This window comes from Mustela putorius, unplaced genomic scaffold (genome assembly GCF_011764305.1).
Source record: "Mustela putorius furo isolate JIRA1106 unplaced genomic scaffold, ASM1176430v1.1 tig00003846_pilon_pilon_pilon, whole genome shotgun sequence".
NCBI classification, from domain to species: Eukaryota; Metazoa; Chordata; class Mammalia; order Carnivora; family Mustelidae; genus Mustela; species Mustela putorius.
This window is the reverse complement of record NW_025421999.1, coordinates 3735877-3749660: the sequence shown is the minus strand read 5'-3', so window position 1 is coordinate 3749660 and position 13784 is coordinate 3735877. Positions and strand designations below refer to the sequence as shown.

The following is a 13784-nucleotide window of genomic DNA, read 5'->3' as shown; positions in this document are numbered from 1 at the left end:
AAAACTACTGTGTCGGGCAAGGACGAAGGCTTCTGTCGCGCCCCGTTATTTCTCCACGTAGACAATGGGCCCAGGGAAATGAGACTAGATAGTCCAGTCTGACATAAATGTGAGGTGAGTCTCACAAATTCAGGGTTGGAAGATAGATATGGAACATACACACACACACACACACACACACACGTATATATAATAAAAATATATGGATATATTTGAATATATAATGTACATAATAATACATGATTTCATATAAAGTATATATTATACATTATAAAATATATACAAAAATAGAAACTAAAAAATAATAAACAAAAAAGAAAGAATAAAAGTAGAAATTCTAATAGAAGAAATAGAACCTTTCCTAAGGGACTATCTTCTGGACCCACTCTGGGGACAACGTTATAACTCACCCACATAAAATCTCCTAATTAATTTTTTACCTATATTTCTAAGTAATATTTTTTTATATAGACAATAAATTCTATAAGTGGGACTATTTATTTCCTACTTGGATAAAGAGTATTCCTAATTCTTAGTTTACAGGGACACCTTCACCGGAAAGTATTCAAATGTTCTTACTATTTTGATTAAAAAAGAAAAATTCCAGCCACAAGAGTCCCTGAGGTCACAATGTACCATTGGATGAATTCAGAATGTTATATCGACAAGGAATTTCAAACATGTATGGTTGTATGGCCCTCTTGAAGCTTTATGTTTCCTACTGCAAGGAACAGAGAACAGATGGCTTTTAGTTTAAAAAAAAAAAAAATTAAACCTAAGGACCTCAATAGAAAAAAAACAGATAAGGGGTGGGGAGAAAGTGGAGTAAATTATTTAGATACAGTAATCCATCATTTAAGCCTTCCAGAGGCTTCTGGATTTAAAGGAGTAACTCAGTATTACCTTATCCGGAGTGAGGACCTGCCCTTGAACGTATCACTGAATATTCTAGCCTAGTGGCCAGACCATTGGTTCGGAGGTTGGCCTGGTTTGATCCAGCCTCGCCACTTACTGTCTGAACTTAGGCAAGGTACTTAACCTAAGCCTTTGTGTTTTCATACCTATGAATGGGTATGCATGGCACCTACCTTCTAGGATTACTGGGTGGTTTAAATGAAATAATATACGGGAGTTCTGTAGCCCAGTGCCTAGGCTATAGTGAGCACCTAATAAATACCAGCATATTTGTTCAAAGTGCAGAATTATATGCCAAACATAGTGTCACCTTTCCTAACAGAGCCTAGAGTTAACATAAAATAAGAACACGGGTTTTTTTGTTTGTTTGGTTTTTTGGGGGGGGGTTTGTTGTTGTTGTTCTTATAGAATTTTCCTCTCTCTTGATTATCACGGTGTCCTTTCATATGTCTGTCTGAGTCACTGGCATTTTGTTTAGATTAAAAGCTAGAGATAGGAGGCTGTCAAATTTGCTCTGCAAAGCCGCAATTGGGAGTCCTGATTGCCAAGGGTACGGATGAGATAAAGGTAATTAAATCACAAGGGTGCTGATTTCCAGCCTGCAGTCTTAGCTTATGCTAGGCAGAGAGCCTGAGGTTGGACAGGCCTTGCTAGCCAAAGGGCAAATGGGGTGGAAATTTCAGTTCCCAAATACAGGAGTGAGAAGCTGTGAGATGGTTGTTGGCAGAGAAATGAGGAACAGTCTCAAGGAGAAAGAGTGCTGGAAAAGTACAACACAGACGTGCGTGCATCTTTCCTAAATCCAGTATTTACCTGCATTCCTGATTACCGGCCACTGGGCTCTCGGGCCTCACAGGCTATATTCACTTATTTTACAGAGGAAACAGCCAATGTCCAGAGATAATTCCTTGCCCAGGATCACTGGGCAGAAATTGCATTCCGAGGTGTCATTTGTTGTTTGTAGTAGTGGTTGTGGTAATCTGGGTCACGGGCATCGGAAAGACCCAGCGTGAAGGCACGGAGGTACGGAGAAACGGTCTGCTCCCGGAGCGGAGAGCAGTTTTAGCAAGTTCCACTGACTGATAAAACCACATTTGCATGGACAAGTCCTTGGAGTAAAGAGTGTACCCTAAGAGATTTCACGTGGGTAACTGGTCGCTACAGAAGCAGCCCGCTTGGTATTTGACGGTTACAGGCTTAGCAGTTCTTATTTTTTGTCCAGGAATTAGGAACTGGCATCATCGTGCAGTAAGGAATGCAGACTTGCCAGGCTGGGAAATGCTCCACGAACTCATATGCCTGATAAAAAAGAAACAGGTTGCATAATTGCTACACATCTGTGAGAGAAACTTTTAAAATAGAGCTTTTTCTGAATAATTAATCTTATCTCTTGATTTAGGCCCTCATTTTTTAGTAATGAATATTTATGTCTCATTACCATCGACTTTGCTTACTGACTGCAAAATCACAGTCACTTCGGGAGAGGAGCCGGGAGGTTGATGGCGAGGAAGCTGCAATACGTAGGCTGGAAACTTTTCAGCTCAGCTACAATTAAGGCACCAAAGCATTAGAGCTCCCTGCCAGAGATAGTTCCAGATTCCTGAAGCAAGCCCTGCTTCTGTGATGCTGGGGGGAATAGATGGGACATTAACAATGCACTGTAGAGATTGTTTTTCTCCTACTGAGATGATGCCAGTAATTAGTAAATACTAGCAGGAGGGTGATGGAATTGAGGCCTTTTGAATGTGACCCGTAGAGTACAGGAACCCCAGGAATCAATGACTAAAAAGTGTGGATTTAGCTTTTACTATTTTTTTTAATAAGCCAGACACAGAAGGACAGATGCATGATTCCATTTACATGATGTACGTAGGATAGGCAAATTTGGAGAGGGAGGAGGGCGGTGGTGATCAAAGTCTGGAGGAGAGAGAGAAACGGGAAGTTATTGTTTAATGGGTACAATTTCGGTGTGGGAAGATTAAGAAGGTTTCAAGATGGAGGGTGATAACAGTTGCCCAGCAGAGTGACTATATTTACTGCCACTTAACTGCGTGCTTAGAAAGTGGGTAAAGTGGCACATTTCATGTTATACATGTTTTACCACAAAAAAAAAAAAAAAATCCTTAAGCCACAACAATCATGTCAAGAATACCTACCAGTTTTGACTTGTGCTGGGCAAGTGCTCAGTGTTTTTCATGTGCATTCTCCCATTTAACCTCTAAGGAAAGTACCAAAGAGAATGAAATACAAAAGTTTACATCATCCTTCTCTAACATTATAAATATATTAGTTTTTATATAATATATATTTAGAACTTGAGAGGTCGTTTTAAAGTTTATGTGAGATTTTCATATTTATATTTTTCACATCAAACCAAAGGCAAGATTTAAATAAAAACAAACACTAAGGCTCAATGTTCTAATGCCAACAAGTGGCTTTATTGACAGCTGGTGCTTTTCTAACTCTCCTTCATCTACAAGGCAAAGGCAGTCCTGGGGGCTCAGGGTCCTTCTCCTGACAGACTGTAATTTTGACAGTAAGACAGAGGAAGGGAGGAGAATGTATTTACTTCCTTTCCCTTCTGCTCCCCTATTGTTGTTTCACTTGATGGCCTTTGTATGGTTTCTACCACGGACTTCTGTTACGTTGTATTGTTTCTGCCCCCATATCAGACCCTGCTTTCAAAACTGCCCCACCCCTCCCCTGGGAGGTCCATCAAGGGCTCCACTTGCTCTAGACTCACAGGGGTATGCAAGTGACCTCAAGAGGGCCAGAGTGATTTCAGAGGAGTGAATATTGACTTTGCTGTTACTTAGGGAAAGCCTGACTGAGGATAAGTACCTAAAAAACCAGAGCCAAGAAATGGAGAGTCCTGTTTGATGTTGTTTTTAAATGTCTGGCCTTTATTTTGGGAATGGCTGACACACAATGAGCATTCAGTTTTATTTTCCTTGAAATAACACACCATCTGACCAATTTATGAGAATGCCAAGATCTCGAGTACTGAAATGTGGCCTGAGCCCAGTCTCCATTCCATATAACCGGTTCATTCATTCAATGAATATTTCCTGTGTCACAGGTGAGACAGGAAGCTGAACAGTTAACTGTCATAGTCTGTGGTTGAATGTAGCATCAGAAACAGAGTATTCTGGGAGCACAAAGAAAGCACTTCTAACTCTGTGGGAACAAAGAGCGTTCCAGGCTGAGGTTGAAAGGGGCCTACGTTTGGTGGGGTGGGGAAAATCAAGGCGGCCAGTGTGGCCTTGTCAGCCTTCGCCTTCAGCCTTTCTCCTCCTGAGAAACTGGTTATCCCAGCAATGGGATGAAGCTCTTTAGCTCATTATCCTTTCTTTCTTGGAGAAAAGGTCTCTTTCACCCCTAAGATTATGAGTAGATGTCTCCCAGCTCAAAAGTTCTACTCCTAATCTTTCCACATGATCCCAGGCAAACATTTTCAATTGCTTTCATGAAATTGCCACTTGAATCTCCTCCTGGTTCCTTCAGATCTACGTGCTCCAAAGAATTCATCATCTTCTCCAGCCCATACACACCCAACCAGCTCCTCTTCTTGGTGATACTTTCCAGTGGCCCATTGTCACTGAGTTAGTGAGGCTTAGAACTTCAAAGTCACCTTTGCTTTTTCCTCCCTGGTATTTCATATGGAATCTGTTATCCAGACCAGATGCAAATGGTCCAAGATCCAAAGATGGACCCCACCAAGAAACTAAACAGGACTGGATGTGTTATAAGTGGGCCATCATTCTCTGGCTTATTGCAGTCAAAAAAAGATTATTTTTTTCCCCTCTTTGACTTATCTGCAACATGTTTATCTTTACCTGAAAACTTCTATTGAGGTAAAATCGGGTTTCTGGTCTACAAACCATACTTCCAGATGAGCTTCCATGATTAATGGATTGTGAACAAATCACTTTAAACACAATGAACGCATATGAGTGCAAGTGTTTGTGTCTACACTTTTATTGAAGCCAGCTGGGTTACCAGTGGGTTCATTCTGAGCTCTTTCTAAGATGCCCAGGAACTCTCAACTGTTTTGTCTTTATTTCGTTCTGGTACTGAAGATGTGAAGTCTCCAAAGTCACTTCAGTGCTGCACAAGAGCTGATATTCAAGAGTATACCTAGTTCCTCCATCATATATATATATATTTTAAACCTGCAGATGTCCCTCTTCAGAGAGCACTCCCTTATTAACCTTATGTACTCTGATGTGCTTTGTGGTACATTGAAATTCAAGGTGAAATATTTGCCAATTCAATTAATTGGGAAGCAGGCAGCCCAAATAAACAGTCAAAAATGATTTACCAATAATAATTAAATAATGGCAGTTCTAATGATGTTAAGACTTCATGGTAACTAGTCAGGGTCAATGTTGCCTAATGTACAGGGAAGAACAATTAATATGAATTGTAACAAAATATCAATGAGAAAAATGATCAGCTTTTGTTCTCAATCCTTTTTTCATTTGTAATAGTTGATTAAGAAGTAACATAAAGTAGAATTATGTAAGGTATACATGTTATTTCCTGTCAAAAGATAACAGAATCTGAACATTTATTTTAAAGTCAGTTGCAAGTTAGGAAACACAGTTCATATATTTACCTCTAAATGTGTACTTTGTTCTAGGGCAATGTGTTTGTCAGATACTTTCACACCATGGCATATAAAGAAAACAATCATCTTGGTGGAGACCCTCCACTTCTAAGTGAATGAAGCTGCTCACAACCATGGGAAGAGACAGGTGAGTTGGGCTACTGCTCCCATCTGGCAAGCCCATGGGCTGAGAGGATCCATGCCTGAGCTCACCTAGAACCCATCCATGACTGAGAAGCTCTAGTCTAGAAAATAAGAAGGCAATATAGTATATTGTTGGCCCTGATCACAGCTCTGGAATCAAACCATGTTCTCAAGCCCTTCCCCGGGAGAGCTCTGTGTTCGTCAGTTTCACCATCTACAAAAGAGCTAATAAATTCTACCTCACAGGTTTCCATTATCCCTGTAAAGTGCTTATTAGAATCATGCCTGACAGTAGGAGCTCAAAACCTGTCAGCCGTTATTTTCTACTCAGACCCTTGGACTATCCAAATAGGAGGAAGCCAGGTCACACGAATAAAGTACAGGAACTTCCCAGGAGCTGGGTGGGTCACTGGAGAAAAGGCTACATTGTTATTATGAAAATGTCCCTGCTCTGCTCCAAAGAGCAGTATCAGAGCTAAACTAGATTGTGGCATACATTTTCCCAAAGAATAATTCCACATACAGACTAGAGTTCAATGAGCAAACAGGATTTAATTTATAGGATTTACAGCACAGGTCCCTATTTCAGAATTGAATCTATTCACTACATAAAAGCAAATAATCATTTAAATTAGTTCTTTTCGCCATACCCCTATTTTCTTATTAAGAATCTAAGATAATTTGGGCTTTGCAATATAATAATGTGAGAAATTTATAAATTCGAATGTGAATTTAATGAAGTCGAGAAGTAAATTTACTTATCTTGAAAAGGGCTGTAATATATGAACAGATACTTGTCAATATAGTACTTAAATAGGAATTTATTCTCAGACTTTGTCTCTACCTTATTCATGTAATTAGCATCTCATTTAGTCAATTCATATGTTCTGTGGGTGAAGGGCAAATTTAGTTAGTACTCTATTTCCCACTAGGTAAAATTAGAACATATAATCCATATCTGAAATCTGTTGAGAATTATTTTGAGTCCTCTGTATTTTCTCTATGAAGAATTTGCTACAAAGAAATCTTTTTACAAAATTACATAAGGATTCTACTGTGGGATAATCAAAATCCCAAGAAGCACAAAAAAGAAAATCCAAGATGAACAGATATTCAACATTAATTCATAATGGCACTAGGGTCAAAATACTAGGATACATTTATTGTCATTATTTTGAGTAACAGTAATAAGTTACTCTCTGAAGAGGTGTGTCACATGACATGTTAAATAGGAATTGTTCAAATGTGCTCTGAGTCACAAACATTTCAGTGGCTTTTTTTTTTTTTTGATGGGTTCATATGGGCTGCATTGTCAGTATAACTGCCCAGTTATATGGTTAATGATGACAGTAATATTCAGCTCGTATCTGCAACATTTTTACCTGGAAACAAAATGTTTTGTCATAATTTTAATCACAACTTAAAGACAAGCCACAATAATCATGAAATAGTATTTTTAAGTTTAGGAAAATAAGGAATTTTTCTTTTTTTTTTTTTAAGAATTTCTTTTTAACTGAGTAATGTTAAGTCATTCATGTATGTAATTTTCTTCCTTCCCTGATAAATATATATACCTAAAAGTTTTAAAACTGGAAAGAAAATAACGCTTTTAGAATGAAACAAATGAACCATAACGGCAGAAGCTCAGTGAAGAACGTAGTCTTTCACTAATTTCTGTTATCGGAGGAAAATAACAAATTTAATAGCAATTTTATTTCAAATGTAGGCAGATATTTAGTTCATTAACATAATCTATCTGTCATTTGCCATCCTCAGAAATCATGTAGATAATTGTAATACTTTTAATAGTTTAGAAACTATTTGTAGTTAATACGGATTCTGGTTCCAGAAAAAACGCTGCCATTTCAAAACACTTTTGGGAGGATGATACCTTCAGGACAGTTGACTTATTTTCTCACTTAAAAAAATCTGAATCTATAGATCTAAAATAAATGACTGCTTTTCAAAAAATAAGTTTTATAAACTTGGTTTTACTGTAAGATGCCTCAGATAGCATGGAACTTAGGAAATACAGTAAGATGATAATATATTTTACTTTATAAATTTTATTAGATACTGATAGTCATGTTTTCAGGGCTTTGGACATGATCAAAAGGAAAATTTTTTTTAATTATAGATAATATAGAAATAACTTACACACAATTTTAAGTAGCTATAACACCAATTTGGATTGGTTGGGAGATGACATGGGAGTACTGAGATAATTATGATGCCAGAATATTTGGTTGCTACCTTAGGGGAGCATCATTTTAATTGTGGACGAATGGATTTTTGATGTTACAAATAATGCATGTCTGTTATTAAAAAACAAACTAGGAAATAAACCTTTGAGTCTTATCCCTGCCATTTACTCGTATTCTATGACTGGACAAATTACTTTAACCTCTCAAAGCTTGGCTTGCTCATCTATAAAATGGAGATAATAGTACCACTTACCTCACAGAGTTGTGCTTAAATTGACATAGGTAAAATGCTTAGAATCTTGCAAAGCACGTAATAGGCAATCAATATTAGCTGTTACTGTTTTTATGAAAGCATCCATTTTCTTCCAATTTTGCATACATTGGATGTTTTTCTTTTTGTGCTTTTTAAGCTTTGTTGGTTTAACAGAACAGTATCATCATCATCATCTTCATTTATGTTTCCTTAATTACCAGTAAAGCTGAATTCTTTCTAATTATTGGCAATCTGGATTAATCGTCGGGGAATTATGCTGAGGGAAAAAAAACCAGTTCCAAGAGATTACATACTATATATTTATGTTAGTATTTTGGCAATGACAAAGTTGTAGTATTGGAGACCAGATTAATGCTTGCCAGGGCTGGGAACAGGGTAGGGGCAAGAGAGTACGTGTTGCTGTAAAAGGGCAAAATGAGGAGCCCTTGTGATAGGACTAGTCTACCTGACTATATCCATGTGACTACCCCAGTTGGGATACTGTCCTATATTTCCATAAGATGCTACCAGTGGGAGAAATTGAGAAAAGGGAACATGTTTGCAGTAGTCCAAAAAAACAAAGATCCTCTGGTGTAGCATAATTGTATTAAATTATATCCCCTGGTTTTATAGGACATATAAAGTATGAAAAATTGACAAATGATTTAGAGCCAGTATTTTGGGAATATTTGTTAGATCCAGTAATGTAAGCAAGCCATATCTCATGTCTAAAAGGTTATGCTAATTTTACTATCCAGTAAGTCAACAAATATTCAAATGCATCTCCTAGGTGCTGGGCACTATTCTGTGCGCCGGCAAGGCAGTGATGAACAAGAGAGAGAACAAGACAAAACGCCTCTGAGAGAGCAAGGGTGAAGTAAGAGAATAGTGCACATTAGTAGGCATCTCTAAGGCTCCATGAAATACATTATTTCCATGTGTACACTTCAGCTGAGCCCTATTAAGGGTCTTTGGTAAACTCTGGGGAAAAGAAGAAAAGCAATTGTGTGCTGACTGGTGATACCGAAGACAGCCTGTTCAGCTGGTTTCTCCTTTTGCTCTCTGCAACCACTCAAATAATTCAATACACTACCACTGATTTCACTATTAACATTTTGGAGGGTTAGAAGCCAAGAACTCTAGCTCGATTGTTTATTAATATGAGGGCAGAGAACAGGAACCTGGGGAAAAGGCAGAGCCAAACTCCATTTGGTGAAGCTTTTCCCTAGTGAATGGCAGAGTTGAGACAGAAGTCTTACTGTTGAACTGACAGATAAGTAAAACGCTTTCAGTCTTTCAACATCAGCTTTCTCAAGACCTCTTGAGACAATCTGGAGTAGGGGTCGTACAAAATACACATCTTATGGGACACTGGAACAGATTTCTTGGTCCATATGTATATTTGCGACATCTTCCCAGAAATCCCCTCACTGAAATGTTGCGATGACTGACCTCCCCAACTTTTTTCACTCCTGAAGAATTGTTTTCCTGCGTACTTAGTTTTGTTTTTGCTTTTCCTACTCACCTGTTACTGGGGCATCCCAAAAAGAATTACCACCCATCTTTATCTAAAGAATGTGGACTATCTTTATCAAATTTTATAACAGCAAACGTATAAAATAAATAAAATCAGTCTAGATGTGTTGTATATCTTTCAGACACAGACCAGAGTTAAACATTTTTAAGTAAGAATGTTTTCTGAAAGAATACTTAAGTAGCCTTAAGCTAATTGTATTTAAGAAAGCTCTCATTTACAATTCCCTTTGATGGTAACAATGACAGTGAATTGAAAATGAGAGTAGTCTTCCCCCTATTACATATGTAATAAGGCACCTAGTTACCTGTTTGTAAAACTGAGGAAGCTTCTAATGAGCCCCAGGAGAGAAAGTAATTCCCAAAGTTCTTATGAGGAGTCAGCCTAATGCAAGTGCAAATTTAAAAGCATATTTAGAGTTCATCCTGTTTTCAGTCACTATCACAATAGGGGGTGATGCTGGAAGCAGCAATGGTTCAGCCCTTTGCAGCCGAGGGAAGATTACAATGGAGAAATGTTTTCTGAGGCAGGAGCTCACAAATCCAGCACAGTGGCATGGCTTCCTCTTGGGTAAGCAAGCAGTATCCTGCCTACATTCCATTTTAAAAGTCTGGGACAGATGAGTAATTAGTAAATTGTTCCATCAAATTTGGTCTCCTTAGCTGTATCTCTTCTAACTGACCCATAAATGGTGGAGGTCATCAGGGTTTAATTGAGGGACTTCTTTTAATGTCTACTTTTTCCTGGCAGGGGTTCCCATCTATTTCAATGGCTCTATATGCTATTAATTCTTAAATTTACACCTCTATCCCAGACTTCTACTCTAAGGTTGAGTTCCATATAACCAACTCCCTACTCAATTATAACTCTTGAAATTCTTCCCAAACCTATTATCCCCTCCATCTTCCTTGCTACACTGAGTGGCTAGCCTCCACTCAGTTGCTAAAGCCAGAAACAAAAAAATTATCTTCAATAACCCTTTTTCTTACCCTCCATATCCAATTCATCAGTGAGTCTGGTGAATTTTGGTGAATTTGATCATTTAAATCTATCTTGAGTCTCTCTTTGCTTACCAAACCTGCTGGCCCACTCATGGTTAGCTGGACATCTTCAACAGCCTTCCAATTTGTGACTTTCCTTCTTAGCTCCTGAGTCCATTCTCCATATTCCACATTTATTTCTTGAAAGATAAGAATTTCAAATCTATAGGCAAGTTGCAGAAATAGTGCAAAGACCTTTATCTTCTGAACCCAGTCTCAAACGTGATGATCCATTCATTATCCCCGAATTCCCCGGTGAGCATTTCGTCTTGTGCCATCAAGATGGTGATCACCATCTAATAAAAAGAACCAGTTTTCCACTTATCTTAATGATGTCCTTTGTAACAATTCAATACAGGATCACATATGCATTTAGCTATCTCATCTCCTTCAACCTGGAACAGTTTTCAGTCTTTTTTAAATCATATCTTGACAGTTTTGGGGACTAGAGGCCATTTGTTTTTACAAGGTACCTCGGTTGGATTTGTCTGGTGTTTCCTCATGAAGAGATTCAGATCATGTATTTTTTGGCAGAAATATCATAGAAGTGATTTTTCCCCCTCATTGCATCACAGCAGATTTTATCAGTTCAGGTCCTCCAAGAAACAGATGCAAGTTGAACTAAACACAAGAGACTCACTGGGGAAAATGCCTGTGAAGAATAAAGGTAAAGAAGCAGGCGTTTGCAGAGAGGGCCTTTTGACCAAGACTTGGGACTAATAACTGTGAGAACGAAAGATGAACCTCAGATTGCAGTTCAATCCTGAGAAAACCTCAGTTCAACTGATGGAGTGTCCCTAAGGTAATGTTTCCTGTTAGAGGACTCCCACATCAGGCAGGAATGGACAAGCTCAAGCACCCCCACCTTGCCCAGTGACTGGCCTAGGAGAGTGGGTGTCAGCACTCACGGACATGCACCTAGTTCTTCCTTTCCCTGAAGTGGCTGCTCATCTCCCAGGGTGTGGATGTGCCACACAAATTTGTGCAGCCATCCCCCTCCAAGCTACGTTCACTTTGCTTCCAGTTGTTTGACACTAAGAACAATGCTGCAATTAATAGGAGACATCAGAAATGCCAAGGATGGAATGTGAAGCAGGCAGGCTGTGAATTCCTTGGAGGAAGTTTGCAGGAAGCTTCTTTGTATGTGGTCTTCCTGAATTTTCTCCTTCTCTAGGAGCAGGAAACGTTCAGGCCACTCAGCTGCTCTCAGCCCACTGGAGGCCAGGGAGAGCGGACATATTTTGGTGGGGCCCATACCAAACCCAAACCTCCACTGAGAGGCTCAGGAATCTCAAAGTAAGAACCTCCCCACGATCTGCAGTTCTCCAGTCTTATCTCCCAAAAGAGAAAGCCCTGCTCTCTGGGAAACCAGAGAAAACCAATGGAGGGCTTTCTCCGCGAAGACCCCCACAGAAAGCAAACCTCACCTGTGCCCAGCAGTCTGTAGATCCTAGCGGCCAAGTGGAGGAAAGACAATCTCAGGCTCCATGTTTCCAGAATCTGTTCCAAGTCCATCTAATAGCGTAATGCACTCCTAGGAAAACTACCTAGAATGTAGATTCCAAGCAAAACTGTTCTTTTGTCAATTTAAAGTAGAAATGTGATGACACAAAACCAGTTAAAAACTGACACAAAACCAAATTAACTTAAAATCTGGTGTAATGAACTGAAAAAACTTAATGGAAAACCATTCAGCTCCCTGCCTTCCTTACTGAGGTCAACTTAGTGCAGGGCTGGGAGAGAAAATGAGTATGAAACGGGCTGTGCTTCCAAACATTTCAACTGAGAAGCGCTTTGTAACTAATAAGGACAGAATCAAAGAATTACCCCTTAGCGGCTTCTACTATATGGTGGTCACGAATTTTAGGCATCCTAGGATAAACACACATTAAAACATACCACTCTAGGGGCACCTGAGTGGCGCAGTCAGTTAAGTGTCCAACTCTTGGTTTCAGCTCAGGTCATGATCTTAGGGTCCTCAGATGGAGCCCTGCATGGGGCTCTGTGCTCAGCATGGAGTCTGCTTGTCCCTCTTCCTCTGCTCCTCCCCCTGCTCACACTCTCTCTCTCCATCTATCTCTATAGCGAATAAATAAAATATTAAAAAAAAATGCCACTCTAATTGTATACCTACTGTAAGAATTTTGCAATTTTCAAATTATTCTTTTAATAATGCATATTCTACTCTTTCTTTTCTATGCCACTTCTCTGCATATTTTGTGATTTTTAAGCCTTTCACCCAGCAGATTACCCTACAGAACACTAGTCATTTTTAGGACGGTAATATCAGTTAGTCATTACTCTTTGGTTAACCAACTTTGTTGAAACACAGCAGAATGGTCAAATTTACCATATACACATATGCTATTTTAATACCACTGTACATTTAATGCTATCCCTAAAAATGTTCAATATTGATCTCATAATACAGGATACTACTACTGTGTATTCACAATGGGTGCTGACAGGCCCCTCAACCAGGGACGGTGAGCATGGCAGAGAGTACTGTGCCATCTTGGGTAATGAGCACATGCGCTGCCAGGCACGCTTATCCAATGGGCACTCCACTGCACCTCTCTACTTAGAGCAGTCTGTCAACATGGGGTATCCCCCTTTTGGCCCATGTTATGTTCCAGCAAGCAATTCTGACCAAAAAAGATGTACATTGACAGTATGGTAACTGCTACAAATAAACAAGGACAAGCATTATTTTAGGTGCTGAGATGAAAGTGTATGACAGCAGAGTATGTCCTCAAAGCAACAGTCATGGAACAAGGGTAGAGATCAACAGGAAATCACATTGGTGAAAGACTTTCATTATTATGAAGGCATTGTAAACATTACTGCAGCCTGGGGCAAATGACAAGATTTTTTGACAGATAGGTGGCATTTCATGATTTAGCGGTATAAGGGGGGAAAAAAATGGAAGGGGAAGTGGCAATGTTAGACATCAGAATCATCTCTCCAGAGGGCCTCTGCTATAACCGTAACCACGATCACCCTCATCTGGTGTCACCCCCATTCCATCTTAGAAGCATGTCTTCCCTTCCTCCTATGCTCCCTCCCATGTCACACGTCTCTATAT

At 39.2% G+C, this 13784-nt stretch overlaps 1 long non-coding RNA gene across 3 annotated transcripts; it reads right to left on the bottom strand.

Annotated features, from left to right (window-relative positions):
* Positions 1-414: 414 nt before the first annotated feature.
* LOC101688238 lies at positions 415-12724 on the bottom strand. Of its 3 annotated transcripts, XR_001181969.2 has the most exons (5): positions 12127-12724; positions 10733-11351; positions 8126-8402; positions 3072-3133; positions 415-2214 (listed from the first exon to the last, which is right to left on the bottom strand). It is a non-coding gene; the product is annotated as an uncharacterized LOC101688238 (long non-coding RNA). The 3 variants fall into 3 exon arrangements; XR_006601497.1 differs by having other exon boundaries at positions 8126-11351; XR_006601498.1 differs by lacking the exon at positions 3072-3133 and having other exon boundaries at positions 8126-11351.
* Between the last annotated feature and the right edge of the window lie 1060 nt (positions 12725-13784).